Here is a 16,761-nt window from a genome sequence, read left to right on the forward strand (position 1 = left end):
GGCTCCCTTGTTCTTCATTTCTCCACAGTGCCCTCCTTTATGAGTTGTCCTGGAATAAAACTTTGGGATAGCAGCAGATGGGTCATTCACTGCCCTTCCCATCCAGAACCTTCAAACATTCTAATCCAAACCTTCCAAGTACTTGGGACTATGGGAGATGACGCTACGTATAATGAATGAATCAACTATGCCACTTGATTTATAATCCTTTCCACAAATCACACTAAAAATGCTCCACAACTGAATTTGCTGTATCTGCTGTTTTGACCTCTCAGCAAGATAAGCTTATCAATGGAGTTTGGAGGATGATGTTTCCTTACTCTGTCCCTGGAGATGGGTCATCTTGTTCCAAACTAGCAGAATCATCAAATAATTCAAGTAGTGCTAGGCCATCTGGGGATGGTGGAGGTGGTAAGTGGAGTCAGGGTTTCCTTTCCTTGGTTTTCATGCTCCCCAGGGAATGCTCTGAAGAGCTGTGCTACTTTTCTCTGACACCATGAGTACCCTGAATTATTGAGGTAAGATCTATGTAGTCAGTGGTACTATGAGGAAGGAAACTGTCCTGACCATTATGCATTATGTCAATGGTCTTCCCACTTGTTACAACCCATGTGCTCATGGCCTGGCCCACACCCTCTGAGGCCTGGACTGAAAAATCCACAGGCTGTCTCCTCTGTGCAGCTGATGGACCACAATTGATTCTAAATACAGCACAAGGGCTCAGGCACTAAGCTTCGGACTATTACACTGGAGACTTGACGTAATTTTCTAGCACAAGAAAACGAGCTTTTGGCTTCTTTGTATATATGTGTAGAGCAGTAAAAGGAGGTTGGGACTTGGTGTGGGAAGATATGAATCTTAGTGCCAGGTCTATTCCCTGTTGGGAGTCTGACTTGCACTCCTTCAGAGCTGCCTTTTGCTCTTTCCATTTTACTCTTTAAATCCTCTGCAGTACTAGAACAATTATCCCAATAACAATGTCTGTAATCATGGGTACTCATGGATTTCCTTTTTTGTTTATTTGCTTAAAGACAACACCAAATGATGCTCATAGATCTGCATTCAGGGATCATTCCTGAAGGGATTCAGGGAACCATATGTGGTGCCAGGGTTTCAAACGGGTCAGCCATTTGCAGAGCAAGTGCCCTACCTCTTGTACTTTCTCTCCAGCCCCAACAATCATGAACTTTTTAGTTACAGTGGAATTTCTTAGAGGAAAATTCTCTCCAAAGTATGCTTGGGAAAGGAAATGCTAGAATTTCTTGATTTAAATCTTATTCTTTTTGAATATCTATGCTAGTATATAATAATAGTACATAAGAAAAAATACAAATATATTTATAAAGTATATTTATAAAATATATTTGGAAAAGTATGTGCTTTAAAGCTTTTCTCTGAAAAACAAATTCATAAAAAGTGTGAAATGGCTGAAGAGATTGCCCAGTTAATTGGAACACAGGTAAGAAGCCTGGGTTCAAGACCCAGGTTTGATCTTTAGCACCACAACGGTCCTCAAGTAGCCCCTGAATATAGAGCTGGGTATGGCTCCCAAAACAAAAATACATATAAAAGGGCCTGGAAATTAGGCTCAAAGGCAAGGTATCTGCTTTGCATGCTCAAAGCCACAAGTTCAATTTCTGCACACATATGCTTTTATGGACACTGCCACTATAATCCTTGGTATCACAAACATAACCTCTTGCACATCTCAACCAAAGATGCAAGCCAAGAATGTCACCTCACAACAACAATGACAACAATAAAGAAAGGAGCAATAAAGAGAGACCCCAGAGCACAGATCTTAGAGTAGCTAGGCCCTGAGCACTGCCAGCTGCGGTTCTCTCCAATGAAAAGTCATGTGCCGTCTTCCTTCCCGACATGGGATGCCAGTTTGCACGAGGTTTCATTTTAGATGCTTAAAAGATGTGAGACTTGGTTTTTTTTCTGAAAATTCCTTTTATTGCTTTACAGGACTTTATTGCTTCTCCTGTCTCAAAGCTAAGCCTCCTGTAACAGATGCCAAAGCCTAAATCTATGTGTAGAGAGATAGAGAATGCCAAGAGGAGGGGAAGAGAAGAGGGCAGTGCTGGAAGAATAATGCCTGGTCCTTTCAGCCTTCTGAGTATTGCACTCTTGCAGAGGTTTGGGGCTCATTTAGGACTCAAGATGCTATTCAAGGACCAAAAGGAGAGTGTCTGTCCAGTAGACAAGACAGCCATCTTTCCCAGCACTTCCAGGAATGATTGGCTGGTGTTTTCTGCTCCTTTCTTCAAAGCCTATTGCCAAACTCAGTGACATTGGGAATTAGTCTACTGCTGCAAGAGAAGTCCCAACTTGCCATTTCTCTAGCCACTAAATTAATAGTTGAGAGTTGGCAATCCACTCATCTCTTTCTCATGTATTTATAAAGGCTATAGGCTGGGCTGCTAGTCTCCTAGGCTCGAAATATTACCTATTTGCATGAAAATACTGAGTAAGAAATATAGGGATTGCAAAATTTTTGTTTGTTTGGGGGACATACCTGGCAGTGCTCTGAGGTTGCTCCTGGCTCTGCGCTTCAGTCATTCCTGACTGTTAGAGCTGGAAGGCAGGGCTGGAGCACAGCGGTAGGGCATTTGTCCTGATCAAGGCCAAGCTGGGACAAACTGGGACTTGATTCCCAGCATCCCACATGCACACCTCCCCACACACAAACCCAGCCTGCTAAGAACGATTTCTGAGCACAGAGCCAAAAGTAACTCCTGAGCACTGCCAGGTCCTAAAACATAAACAAACAAATAGATGTTAGTGCTGGAGGACAATGTGGTGCTCAGGATTGAGCTTTTCATGTGCAAATTTTATGCTCAGTTCTTTGAAATATCTCTCCCAGGTGAGAGTGCAACTTCCCTTTGACTAATTAGTAGGTCCCTGCTCAATTTGGGGGGGGGGGCATTTTCATTAAAACAACAACCACCACCAAACATCTTTTTCAAGTGACCAAGGATGAGGAATGGTTGAACAGGCAGTGGGCTCTGAGGGTAGATGATTTAACATCATCACCTGCCTTATCATTTTCCTGGTCCTGCCTGCATTCTCAGTGTTTGACGAGGCCAATTTCCGGCACATATACACACACACAAAAGCGTGTGCTATGTGGGGAACAATCAGCTACAGTGCTCCTCTCATGTTGTTGATCCTTTCATTTCCTCTTCCAGACAGATTCCCATGGGGGACGAGATTCTGCATTTCACACTTCTCTGGAATGATCCTTTACTATAGTTCCATGCCCTTGTCCCTCTTTCCTTTTTGCTGTCCAGCTACCACTCTGGAGGGCAAGATTGCGGACTGGGGAAAGATCCTAGCCAAATGACAGGGACTCTTCAATTGAGATGAATTGAGCCACTTCACGGGGCCTTAAATATCCTGCCAGCAGCTTTACAGCTCAGTCAGCCATGAGGGAAACGTGAGTCAGACCCAAGAGGTGAGGCTGCTACTCAGGGAAGTCCTCCACAATGATATTTTTCACGCTTTTAATAAACCGCATTATTATTAGAATTCACCAAAGCTGAATTTAATGAAAGTCTTAGGCCCTAAGGCTTGAATTTTTCTTTTGTATTGCAAAATGAAACCAACTGGTTTGATTCAAATTAACCCCAGAATGTGCACTAGCTTTAATGATGTTTCTTTCACTTTCGCCCTACTTTCTTTTTTTTTTCCCTTTTATTCACTCTCTCTCATTTTCAAATTTTGCTGGTGATTACAATCTATGGGAGGGGGAGGGATTGAGGTAGAAAGTATAGGAAATAACACTAGAATCACATCCTAGTCACATAAAGTCAGAAGTGTCTCTACGGAGTCTTTAAAGTTGAGGATCAGGGAATTTAAAAAAGATGGAAAAGGTGAAAAGCACGAAGTTCTCATCACTTGCACCAGAAACACCATTTGATTGTAAACTCAGTTTGAAATGGGAGATGGAGATCAGAGGTATCTCTAGGGTCTTCTATTTATCTCCCACATTGCCCTAAACAAACCACCAGACAAAATTACATTTTATGAGCTTTCTTCGTTTATTTATTTTTAAATTTTATCTTAGGGAATCCTTCTTTAGGAGACCTTTTACATAAGCTGAGAGCTCCCCTGCTTTCTTTTCCCTTTGATAAAATCTTTTCTAAATACATAAATAAATAAAAATTTATCTTGTTAAGGCACTGTGATTTACAAAATTATTCTTAGGGACCGGAGAGATAGCACAGCGGTGTTTGCCTTGCAAGCAGCCGATCCAGGACCTAAGGTGGTTGGTTCGAATCCTGATGTCCCATATGGTCCCCCGTGTCTGCCAGGAGCTATTTCTGAGCAGACAGCCAGGAGTAACCCCTGAGCACCGCCGGGTGTGACCCAAAAACCAAAACCAAACCAAAACAAAACAAAACAAGAAAACAAAAAAAAAAAAAACAAAAATTATTCTTAGATGAGAATCAGGCATACCATGTTCCAGCACCAATCATGCCACCTGTATTAACTTTTCTCCACCAGTATTCCCAGGATCCCATCCCTAGCCTACCATCTTGATAATTGTTAAAGTTTGGATCTTATGCTTTCAGTGTTGTTGACTCTGGCTTGGATATTTAGTTTTATCCCTCCTTAACACTACCGACGTACCCAAATCCCCTTCGCCTCTGCCTCACCCCCACCACTTTTTCATCTTTTCTTCTCCTCCACCAGACCCTTTGAATTTCTCTCCTTTTCATTGTACTCTGGGACCAAGGGCTTTCTAGGCATTCCTTCATTCCATAGCCCACTGCTTGGGCACCAGAGAATCACTCCAGAAATAAAAGAAGTCCATTCTTTTCTGAATTTCGGGGGTCTGAGCCCTAAGGCATATGGGGAAATAGGGGGACACTGAAGTGTGCAGCTGTGCACCTGGTCTCCAGCTCCTGGAAGCTGGTGAGCTGAAAATAGCTCTGGGGCAGCTTCTGCTTTGCAAGTCCTGGTGAAAAGATCTCTCTTTGCTCCTTCCAGCTTCTCCTGATAAGCAAATGTTTGGGACTTAACTCCCTCCACCAATTGGGGGTGTATTTATTCAGAAGAGGCAGCCTCCCAATGCCTACTTGTCCAGTCAACCTCCGGATTGTGCTCTTGGGCCTTCCCTAAGCAGAATCGGGAGAACTGAACCTCAACTTGTACATCTTTTATTTTTTTAATAATAATAATAAAAAAAAAACCTTCACTAGTACAACATTCCCATCACCAATTGTTGTGTATCTCAACAGAAAAATTTCCCAAGGATGTGGGCAAGAGAAATCGCTGTAAACTCACTACATGCAGTGTCGAGGGGCAGGCGGTAGGGGGGCGCTAGGGATGGCCAGGGGAGCACGCTGGCCTTTGTCTTCGCAGAGTTGTTTCTCCTTTGGTGGGTTCAGCCTAGCCCCGCTATTCCTAAAGGGAAGCCCCTGCTTGGCATCCAGGCTGCCCTCAGGCATAAGATCCTAATTATTTGAATGGTATTTGTTTTCATAGCTTTTTTTTTTTCCTCCTTTTTTTTTTTTAATGTGTCCAGGTCGATGGCATTTTAATGCCTTATTAAACGGGGTTTTTACAGCAGTCTGTCTGTTCAGTCTCTGGGCCCAAGCCTGTATTTTGTGTGCAGGGATTTTATCTTTCCTGCTGGCTGAAAATATTTTCCGAATTCCCTATAAAAGTTTTCGAGATTTCCTAAGACAAATAGAGCTCCACCAGTTCCAAAATGACCTTGATGCAGGTCGGAATTCCCTCCAGTCTCTAGCCCAGCGCACTCTCCCTGTTTACACAAAGAACTGAACTTCATTTGTGCTCATTATTAAAAATCCTCCCTCCCAAGTGAACGCACCAGATTTGCTCCAAAGAAGTGCTGGTGCATAAAAACCCATCTCTACCTGGGATGGCTCCCTACAACCTCTGCTTTTACTGGTTTCTTCCAGGCTCTCAGATGGCGGCCTTGACTTTGAAGGCTGCCTTAGGAAAGCCTTTCCTGGTCCCGCGGTTTACTTTTGAGCCTCCGCAGGCCAGGGTGAGGGCTCCCTCCCAAACCCACAGCCAGGGCCAGGGAGCTGGCTGCCTGGGAAGAAATCACTCCAGCCTCTTTGCTTGTCGGTGCTCACCGTTTTATGAACATGTGTTGTTCAGAAATAAGCGGACTATAGAAGTAAGCAAATGTTTGGGCAGTAACGTTATAGAAAGTAACTAGTAGAGGTATAGATTCAAATCTCTTCTCCTGTACCATTTAGCATGGGAACTTGGGCAAATAAAATGGGTGGAATGATCTTTCTTGCTTTTTATTCCCCTAGGATCTCACACATGCAAGGCATTGTGTATTACCACTGAGTCATATCCCTCGCCCCTAAAAAATATTTATGAGAGAGAGAGTGAAGAAAAAATGCTGGGGATCAAGCCCAGGGCCTCAGACAGACACAGAAGGGATGAGCCACATTCCGAGCTGCTTCTATCTTCATCTGTATCTCAGGGTTATCTTGAGGCCTGAAATAAAGAGATTCATACAAAGCTTCCAATGCCGTGATCTGATTGTAAATAACTACCAGCACTATTTCAGGAGAACCCTGAAGATTCTACATGGACAAACACAGTCATTATATATACACTGAGGTTTTGTTAAGGTTTCTGGAATTAGGAGAGGGTACAGAAGGGCTCTTGGGACCAGATACACAGCAGTGACTACTGGAACTAGAACTCAAATCTAGAGCTTTCTTTAAAAATTGTTTCCCCTATCCAGCTTGGGGAAACTAAAGAGGAATTGTGTTGGTGCCTGTAACCCAGTCTAAACCTGAATGGACCAGATGGGTTATTTGGTTTAGTGGCATTCAAAAAAAAAAAAAAAAATCCCTACAGTGGGAATTTAGTGAGCCGTCAGGAAACCCCCTCTGAATTTCTATTTCATGGTTCATTGTGAGCTTTTTGCTCTTGGTGGCCTCTCACTAGAAGTGCCACAATTAACATGTAAGACAGACGGAAAAATAACCCTGGAGATGAGTTGGTTGGATGCCCAGCCAATTCTGAACAGTTTCTACTTAGTCCATGTCTGCTGGCTTCAAGTGTTTCACAATCAAGGATGGGAGGCGGTCTGAGGCCCGAATTGGGCTGGACAATAATCCAGGGTCACGTTTATGTTTCCGTGGCTAAAACCTGTCATTCATTTAACTAACACTTTCCACTTTCATGGAATCAATGAATGCTCTCAATTTTAAGGAGCATGTGTCTCCTTCTTTGAAATCTATATGATCCCTTTTCAAGTCAGTCTTTAAAAAAAATATTACCATCCTGTCAGTGATGTCTTGATTTTATGTATTTAGTAATCTTAAACATAGTTTAAAATAATCTCTAGAAGATATTTGTTACTTGAGGCTGTTCGGAGGGGAGAGCATTTAATTCTGTCATTTATTATTGGGTCTACTGATGCTATGTAATTTCATAATAACCCATCCTCAGGTCAGATCAACAGTATAAAAGATATTAAGTTTGCCTTGCACATGGCCCACCTGGGTTCAATCTCTAGCATTCCATATGTTCCCCTGAGTGCCAGGAGTAATTTCTGAGTGTAGAGCCAGGAGTAAACCTGAAATATTGCCAGTTGTGAATCAAAACCAAAAATAAACAAGCAAAAAAGAACCCATCCTGTGTCAGGCTTTAGCTCCTATAGATCCCTTTAAAACAGTTTTGTTTTTATTTTTTGTTGTTTCTTTTGTTGTTACTGTTTGTTTGTTTGTTTGCTTTTGTTTTGGGGCCACAGCTGGTGAGGCTATGCTCCCAGAAATTGCTTCTGGCTTCGGGGACCATATGGGATGCCAGGGATCGACCCAGGTCCTCCTGGGTTAGCTGCGTGCAAGGCAAACTCTGTACCACTGTGTTATCGAATTGGCCCACTTTTGTTGTTATTTTGATAGTGTTTTGGGAGAGCTGCTTGGAGCTACTGCCAGGGGGTAGTGCTCAAAAAATCACACATTATTGGGGATCCAACCTGGGCTTCCTCCTGCATGTAAAGCATGTAAACTAACTTTTAGAGCTATCTCCCAGCCTGTTTTTATTTTTAAATATTAAATATTTTAAATATCACTTTGTTCAAATTCAGGGCCATACACATGCAAGGCATGAGCTCTACCACTGAACCACACCCCTACCCATATTGAATGTCTTGAATGTTGATTTTTCATCTTGGGACTGACTCTTAGACTATACAGAAAAGTAAATTTAGAAACACACACACATACACACACACACACACACACACACACACACACACACACACACCAAAAAACCCCACAAAGAACATTTACTTTATGCTGGGTGGGAATTTTGAGAGTACAGTTACTTTTGAGTCTCATTATCAATTCCTCTGTCTTCCTGTTCTTGTATGTCAATGCATACTGAAGAACATATTATATTCAAGAATAACATTGGAGGGACCGGAGGAGTGGCTCAAGTGGTAGGGCATTTTCCTTGCACATGGCTAACCTAGGATGGACCATGGTTTGATCACCCGGCGTCCCATATGGTCTCCCAAGCCAGGAGCAATTTCTGAGCGCATAGCCAGGAGCAACCCCTGAGCATCACCGGGTGTGGCCCCAAAACAAAACAAAATAACAAAAACAGAATAACATTGGAGAAATTATACTGTAAGAAGTGTCATAGAGGGGTTAGCAAGATACCACAATGGATAAGGTGCTTGCCTTGCCTGCGGTTTACTCAAGTTCAATTCTCTCATCCCATATGATCCCCAAGCCCAAGAGGATTGATTCTTGAGTGCAGAGCCAGGAATAACCCCTGAGCATTGCTGAGTGTGGCCCCCAAACAACAACAACAACAACAACAATACAAAAGTATCATTAAATGACAGCAACTAAGGCATAAGATAATTGTGCAAAATAAATAGGCCAATAAAACAGAACATAAAATCCAGAAGAAGACTCACATGAATATAAAACATAATTTATGTAGGTTATAGAAATAGAACAACAGCCAGGGTGCTTTTCTTACCTGTAGCTGACACAGGTTCCATCTTAAGCACTCCATATAGTTCCATCAGCACTTTCAGAAGTAATTCCTGAGTCCCTGAATTTAGAGCTCGAAGCAAACTCTGAGCACTAACAGATGTGCCCCCCCCCCAACCAAAAACAAACAAACAAACAAAACTCTGAGTCATTAAAAAGGTGGTACTGCAGATGGCAGAAATGGTGCCAGACTAACTTGATAGCCATATGAAACTAAATGAAGTTTGACCCCAAATTCGTACCATATACAAATGTTAAATTCTAGGTGAATTGTGATCTAAAATTGAAGTGTAAATATTAACACAAAACAATAAAAATTTAACAGAAAACAAAACAATTGAGTTGGATAGAGGACTGAGCATATGGTTTCATACAGAAGACCTTATGTTTGATTTCTGGCACTACATAGTCCCCTAAATATGGCTAGGAGAAATCCCTGAACACAATGGTGGGGGAATAGCCACAGAACACCCCCATGTATGATCCCAAAACTAAAAGGAGCAGGAAAAAGATGAGGAAAAGAATAAAGAGAGGAAGGAAAAGAAGAGTATCTTTGTGACTAAGTAAAAGTCCTAAAGAAGATATGTAGAGTACCAACCATAATGGAAGAAATGAACAATTGAATTAAAATCATGTTTATAAAAAAATAAGAAGGCAACCCCTTAACAGTAGGTAGAACACTTGCCTGGAACATGGCTGAATCAAATTCAATCCCTGGCACCCCATGTAATCCTCAAGCCCTCCTGGAGTGATTCCTGAGTACAGAACTAGGAATAAACCCTGAGCCCCACCCCACAAAAGAATCAAAAAACTTGAGAGAAGGGAAAAGGTTTCCTGAGATATGGTGGATGGAAACAGTGAAGGTTCTGGTGTTGGAACATTGTATGCATAAGTCCCTACCATTGACAGTACTGTAAAATTGTAATGAGGCAGAGCCGTTTTAATTTCTGGCATCCTATATGGTCCCTCAAGAACTGTCAGTAACAATTCCTGAATAGAGAGAGTGGAATAAGACCTGAGCATCGGAGGATATAATTCTCTCCCCCACCCCTAATGTAAAGAAATCACTCTTTAAAAGTCTGTATAAACTAAAACACAATGAAGATATTATACAAACATGTATACCACCTATAGAACTCTTATAAATGAATAAAAATATATTTAAAAATTCTAATAGAGAAATGGGCAAAAACCTGGTAATTTTCTAGAGGATGGACTACTGGATCACATCTAGCAAATGCTCAGTGCTTAGTCCTGGTTCTGTGTTTAGGGACTTGAGAGACCAAATGCAGTGCCCAGAATTGAACCTACCTTTTTTTTTTTTTTTTTTTTTTTTTGGTTTTTGGGTCACACCCAGTAGCGCTCAGGGGTTACTCTTGGCTTCATGCTCAGAAATCACTCCTGGCAGGCTCAGGGGACTATATGGGATTGTGATTAACCAAAGAAAGTCAGAATGTCCAAACTATACTTGGTTATAATAACTTTAAGCTTGTGAAAATAATGGGTTTTTATTTTTGTCTGATGAATACACAGAATAATAGTGAGTGAGTTGGGCTAGAAAGATAAGGCACTTTTTAGATAAGGTACTAATATTTGGAGGTTTTAGCAATCTGTTAGAAGCAATGGCCAACAATGGTTTCTTTACTTCAGTGCTCACAAAGGTGCAGGAAGTTCTTTTGGTCATAGATCACAACTGAGCTGAGAGGCATCTACCTAGGCAACGAGAAGCCCCTGAAAGTGGAGAAATAGTAGGTCTGGTCCTCTTGATGTTCACGGGGGTGGGGGGTAAGCTGTGCAGAATTATCTTCATTTAACTGACAGGAAGATAGAGGGAGAGCTTCCACATCACTTCAGGATTGGAGCTGGTTTGCTTAGCAGGTTTGGTAGGTCCACAGTTACATGAACCCTAAGGTAAAGATCTGCGTGCATTTTTATTTTTTTACAATTTCTTCCTGACTGTCAGAAACAGAACCAGTCTTTTTGAAACCATTATGGTTATTTGACACTGGGCAGAATTCCCCAGAACAGGTGAAAGGTATCAACTAACCCATATTTTTGAGGGCCTCCAGGGACAAACTCCTGCTTGGGAAAAATATGTGTAAAATAAATGGAATTAACTCCAGATTCTTCCCAGCCAATATTTAGACGGAGCCTAAGTATAGCCATTCACTAGGGATGAGCAAAATTCTCACTTATCTTTTCTCTTGTGAGAAACAATTGTGGAAAAAAAGAACTGAGAGCATACTAAGATGTTTGCCTATCAAATAAGCATAGATAAGTGAAAAGACACATTGGCAATATTCCCAATATTCCCAATAGCATATATAAAGAATTTCTACTAACTCAAGGAAAAGTGATTTTATAGGTAAGTGGGCAAAAATCTTGAACATGCACTTCACAAAACACAGAGCTGACTAAACATATGCAGAGATGTCCAACCTCTCTGAAAATCAAGGAAATGAGACATTCAAGGCACAAGCAAAAAACATTCCACATTCAGAAGCTTGCCAAATGTAAATAAATGTCAAATTTACTATTCAACTTTTTCTGTTTTTTTCTTTTTGGGTCACACCCTGTGACGCTTAAGGGCTACTCCTGGCTATGCACTCAGAAATCGCTCCTGGCTGGGGGACCACATGGGATGTTAAGGGATAGATCGGCTGTGTACAAGGCAAACGCCCTACTGCTATGCTATCACTCTTTTCTGTTCAACTTTTTTTTTTTGTTTTGTTTTTGTTTTTGTTTTTGGGCCACACCTGGCGATGCTCAGGGGTTACTCCTGGCTGTCTGCTCAGAAATAGCTCCTGGCAGGCACGGGGGACCATATGGGACACCGGGATTCGAACCAATCACCTTTGGTCCTGGATTGGCTGCTTGCAAGGCAAACGCAGTGTGCTATCTCTCTGGGCCCTCTGTTCAACTTTTTTAAATGTTAAAATATCAAGTTAAGGGCCGGAGAGATAGCCTGGAGGTAAGGCGTTTGCCTTTCATGCAGGAGGTCATGGGTTCAAATCCCGGAGTCCCATATGGTCCCCTGTGCCTGCCAGGAGCAATTTCTGAGCTTGGAGCCAGGAATTACCCCTGAGCACTGCCAGGTGTGACCCAAAAACCACACACACACAAAAAAATTATAAAATATCGAGTTAAGGGGAAGATGGAAGATAATAGAGCACGTAGAACTTGCTTTGTCTCTGAGCACTGCCAAGGGAGACCCCAAAACAAAACAAAATATCAAACACAGGAACAAAGAGATAGTAAGTAAAGGTGCTTGTCTTGCATGTGACTGACCCCAGTTCAATCACAGCACCACATATGATCCTTTGAGTTTTACTAGGGCTCATTTGTGAGTGTAGAGCCTAGAATAGCTACTGAGCACATCTGAGTGTGCATATATTGAGTGTATACATATTTTGCAAACAAAGCAAAATACATCAAACAAAACCAAGAACTAGAAAGAACACAGAGCAATTATTTGGAAACTTTTTGGTTTTATTATTGATTGTAATCAGTCAAAATATCTATCGAGCAGATAATAGTCAAGTAAGTCAACAGATTTTAGTCTAATTAATTTAATTTAGTCTAGTTTATAGTTAATTTAGTCAATCAATAGTATATTATATAAGAGTGAAATAAAGCTTAGCCATGCACAACCAAACTGGGTGTTATTGTTTATATGCTCAATAAAAGGAGTTAAGCACAGAAAATAGCAATACAATATGCAGATCAAAACAAACAAACAGGATCTGAAGGGAGTCATACATAGCAGGTAGGGCACTGGCCTTTCACACAGCCAACATAATTCAATTCCCAAGTTTCTATATGGTCCTGAGCCTGCCAGGAATGTTCTCTAAGCACAGAGCCAAGAGTAATCCCTGAATATAGTCAGGTCTGGTTCAAAAATAAACAAAAAAAATTTAATTAAAAAAAAAAACAACCCTGAGCAATGTAGTTTAGGAATATATACTCACATAGGTTAGCCGCATGAGAAAGGGAAGTTAAGGAGGTATCATAATATGTACTTTGAAAAGGCCTATAGTTTTATCCCTGTATTATACACAGTGATGGCAGCTAATACTATCACCAAAAATAAAAGTTCAGGAGCATAACAAAGATATTCAGGGTAGGATGCACAAAGGAACTTTTGAAAATATGGACTTTTCAAACATTTATTTAATTTCAGTATGTGTTTTAAAATTTAAATTTTTACCTTGTTCTTCTAATATATGCTTTCATTCATTCACTTCTCTGAATCTACAAACTTAAAATATGGAGAAATTCTATTAAGGGCTTAGTAATGCAATGCCTCTTATTGAAACTGCACTAACATCCTTCCCTAATCCATTAGTAGTCACCAATTCCCCCCACATTATTCCCCCATTCAATCTGGCTGCCACACTCAGACAGGCAGAAAACTCAGAACTATTTTTCTTGGATTTGTAGACACCAAACACTTTTCTTTTGCTTGAAAGACTCCCTTTGGAATTGAATTTGTTGTGACTAAAGGGATTAGATGGTAGTTGGTAAAACTGTTAACAATTGGTAAATCTGCTGTTTGTTTTTGGCACTTAACAAGTAAAGGTTGAATTTCAGGCTTATTGCCCACCTAAATACTCCATTGACATAGTAGTGCCTTTATTAATGAAGATGTTTCTGCAATGTCTTTGGTGGGAGTGGGTGGGGGTGAGGTGGGGGTGGGGGTAAGGTGGACTCCCAAAAGGTGCTAAGAATGTCTAGGGGCCCCTTGCTGAGTTTTCTCCCTGTCATCAGCAATGCTCAGAGGACCATGTGGTGCCAGAGATTGAAGGGGAATGGGTGTAAGACAAGTGCTTTCAACCCTGTACTATCTCTCAGACTATACTAACACCTTTTTAATAGAAACCTGGTTTCCAGAGATAAAAAGTATATGGGCAGTTTAGGACTGAGACTCAAAGCCATGAGTTCTCACCTCATCCTCAAATCAGGCACTGCAAGCAGACATTCCCCTTCTCCTTGGCAATGAGCCCTGACTCCCAGGTCTCTCAGCATGTTTGGAAACAAGGCACAACCTCCTGCCCAGAATAGGGAGGATCAATCAGCAGCTGCTCCTCCTCCTTTACTCCCTTCTGTGGGAGCTAGTGCCTGTGTCACTACCATTCTTAGCCGCCAAAGTCAAGATCAAACTCTTCTATCTTCCCTGCAGTGGGCTGGATCATCAAGCTTCACAATCCTCAGGAACCCTTGTCATACCTGTAACCCTATTAGCTTCTTGCCACTAGTCTGATATTTCAAACATTTAAACTTAAACTATCAGTGATAAGAGATTTCACTTGAGTTTAGTGTTTAATTTACTTAATATTTTGTATGTCTTTATTAGCTTCAGTGGCCCATGGAAGGTAGGCAGGGATTCTGAAAGGGATTTGGCCTTCAAGAAAAATAAACCACCCAGTGTTCTCCTAGAAATTTACTTTTTTAAATGGAACAAAGTGCTCCCCAATTACATTTGAGAGTACTCCTGCTCCCCTAAATCATTCCAGCACCCTTTGTAGGAGTGAACCAGTGGAAATCTTAAAACCAAGAGTTTAGGGTTTTTCTCAGGTCTGATTTGGATGCTTCTGTGTCTGAGTTACCCATTAATTTTATCAGTATAAAGGCCAGTGTATTATTGGGTCTCAAAGTGTGCTGATCTATGTAATCTATTACAGTTTATACCAAATGCATGAGACAAGTATGATTGATATTAAATTGTTAGTCAAGGTGTGTACAATGTATAACAATCTGACTTGATGTTTGACTCCAATTTTCTGTAAAGCTGCTTCTTTGGGGACCCCTCATGGAGAGCTACGAAGAAGAACCCATAAGTGACCTGCGTGTGTAACCAACCAAGCACATGGAATTCCCCTCAGTCCGTGATCTTAGACCTGTAAACAGGGGATTCCTATTTCTAGTAGGACAACAGTATATTTTCCACAACAACAGAAAGTCTTTTGTTGCATTGTAGTCCATCTATTCAGAAACCCATTTCTATTAAAGATACTAGTGGAGGGGGCGCAGAGAACAACAGTACAATGGAACAACCAGGTTCAATCCCCAGTATCCCATATGATCCCTGAACCTGCCAGAAGTGAATCCTGAGTGCAAAGCAAGGAGTAACTCCTGAGCACAGCCAGGTGTGACTCAAAAACAAAACAAAATACAAAAGTTTGGGGGAGAAGGGAGGGGATCCTTGCTAGCAGTTCCCTAAAATGTTTGGAACAAGAAGCATCTCAAAGCCAAAGAATGATAGAGACAAGGTGGAGTGAAGTTTCCTGATGATCCTATGAAGTGAGGGGCTTCCAATGGGAACTATGCTTTTTGCAAAGCACACCTAGTGTTAGGAGTGAGGCTGTGTCCTAATGTTGTTGCCTGCCTTGATCTCTGTGGTTCTAGGAAACATCCCATTCAACTTTCTTTACTTTGGGGCCTCTTGTTCTTCTTTCAAATATCCCCAAGCTTTCCACTGGCCCAAAAAGAAAGGCAACACAGACAGGCCCATCTGAAATTTGTTCAGAGTAAGGCCCAGACTGGCCTTTTCTCGCTCTCTGGGGCATCTCCTAGGCGCTTAACCTTTTTTTTTTTTTTTTTTGGGGGGGGGTCACACCCGGCATGCTCAGGGGTTACTCCTGGCTCTATGCTCAGAAATCACCCCTGGCAGGCACAGGGGACCATATGGGATACCGGGATTCGAACCACTGTCCTTCTGCATGAAAGGCAAGCGCCTTACCTCCATGCTATCTCTCTGGTCCCCTTTTTTTCTTTCTTTCTTTTTGTTTGTTTTTTTTGTTTGTTTGTTTGTTTTTTGTTTTGGGGCCACACCCGGCAGTGCTCAGGGGTTACTCCTGGCTGTCTGCTCAGAAATAGCTCCTGGCAGGCACGGGGACCATATGGGACACCGGGATTTGAACCAACCACCTTAGGTCCTGGATCGGCTGCTTGCAAGGCGAACACTGCTGTGCTATCTCTCTGCCCCCCCCCTTTTTTTCTTTTTTTAAAAAATAATTAAATACTTTACTTAAAAAGTTGTTCATGATTGAGTTTTAGTCATATACCCCCTTTCACTAGTGCCCATTTCCCATCACTGATGTCCTTAGTTCCCCTCACACATCCCCCCTGCCTTTCTCCGAGGAAGACATTTCACTTCTCTATCTACTTATCTGTCTCTATCTATCTATCTATCTATCCATCTCTTTCTTTTTTTTCTTTTTTAGACACTGGTTTGCATTCTTAAGAGACCCTAAGAGGTACTGCAGAGATCTAAGGTCCTAGAATTAGTTACCATCTTCTGTGAATCTTTCTCCTAAAACACAGAAGAGGACAATTCCTGAGTCTCCAAGAACCCTATCACACCCTCTCCTTCAGTTTACCAATGGCACTAAAATAGGCCTAAGGGTGCATTTTCCTGAAAGAAAGTCACTGTCAGAGACTACTTTTCCTTCATGACAGCCTGAGTAACAAGTACTGATGTCAGACTGGAAGTGTCTCATGTTGACAGGACTTTGTTAAACTGTTGGTCTATCTGGGTTCAAATACTCAATGAACTTTCCTCAAAGGATTCTTCTAAAGATGGAATGAGAAAGGAGAGCAGAGGGCAAGGTATTTCCCAGTACCAGGTGGGTAGTAGTGAGCCAAGAAGTAGGATGAGAAAGTAGAGAGTTGACTCCGACTTCAGGATTGTACATGAGTGACCCAGGGAGGGAAGGATGGAAATTGAGCGCTTCAAAATAAAATT

The sequence above is a fragment of the Suncus etruscus genome, chromosome 1, assembly GCF_024139225.1.
Source record: "Suncus etruscus isolate mSunEtr1 chromosome 1, mSunEtr1.pri.cur, whole genome shotgun sequence".
Lineage (NCBI taxonomy): Eukaryota > Metazoa > Chordata > Mammalia > Eulipotyphla > Soricidae > Suncus > Suncus etruscus.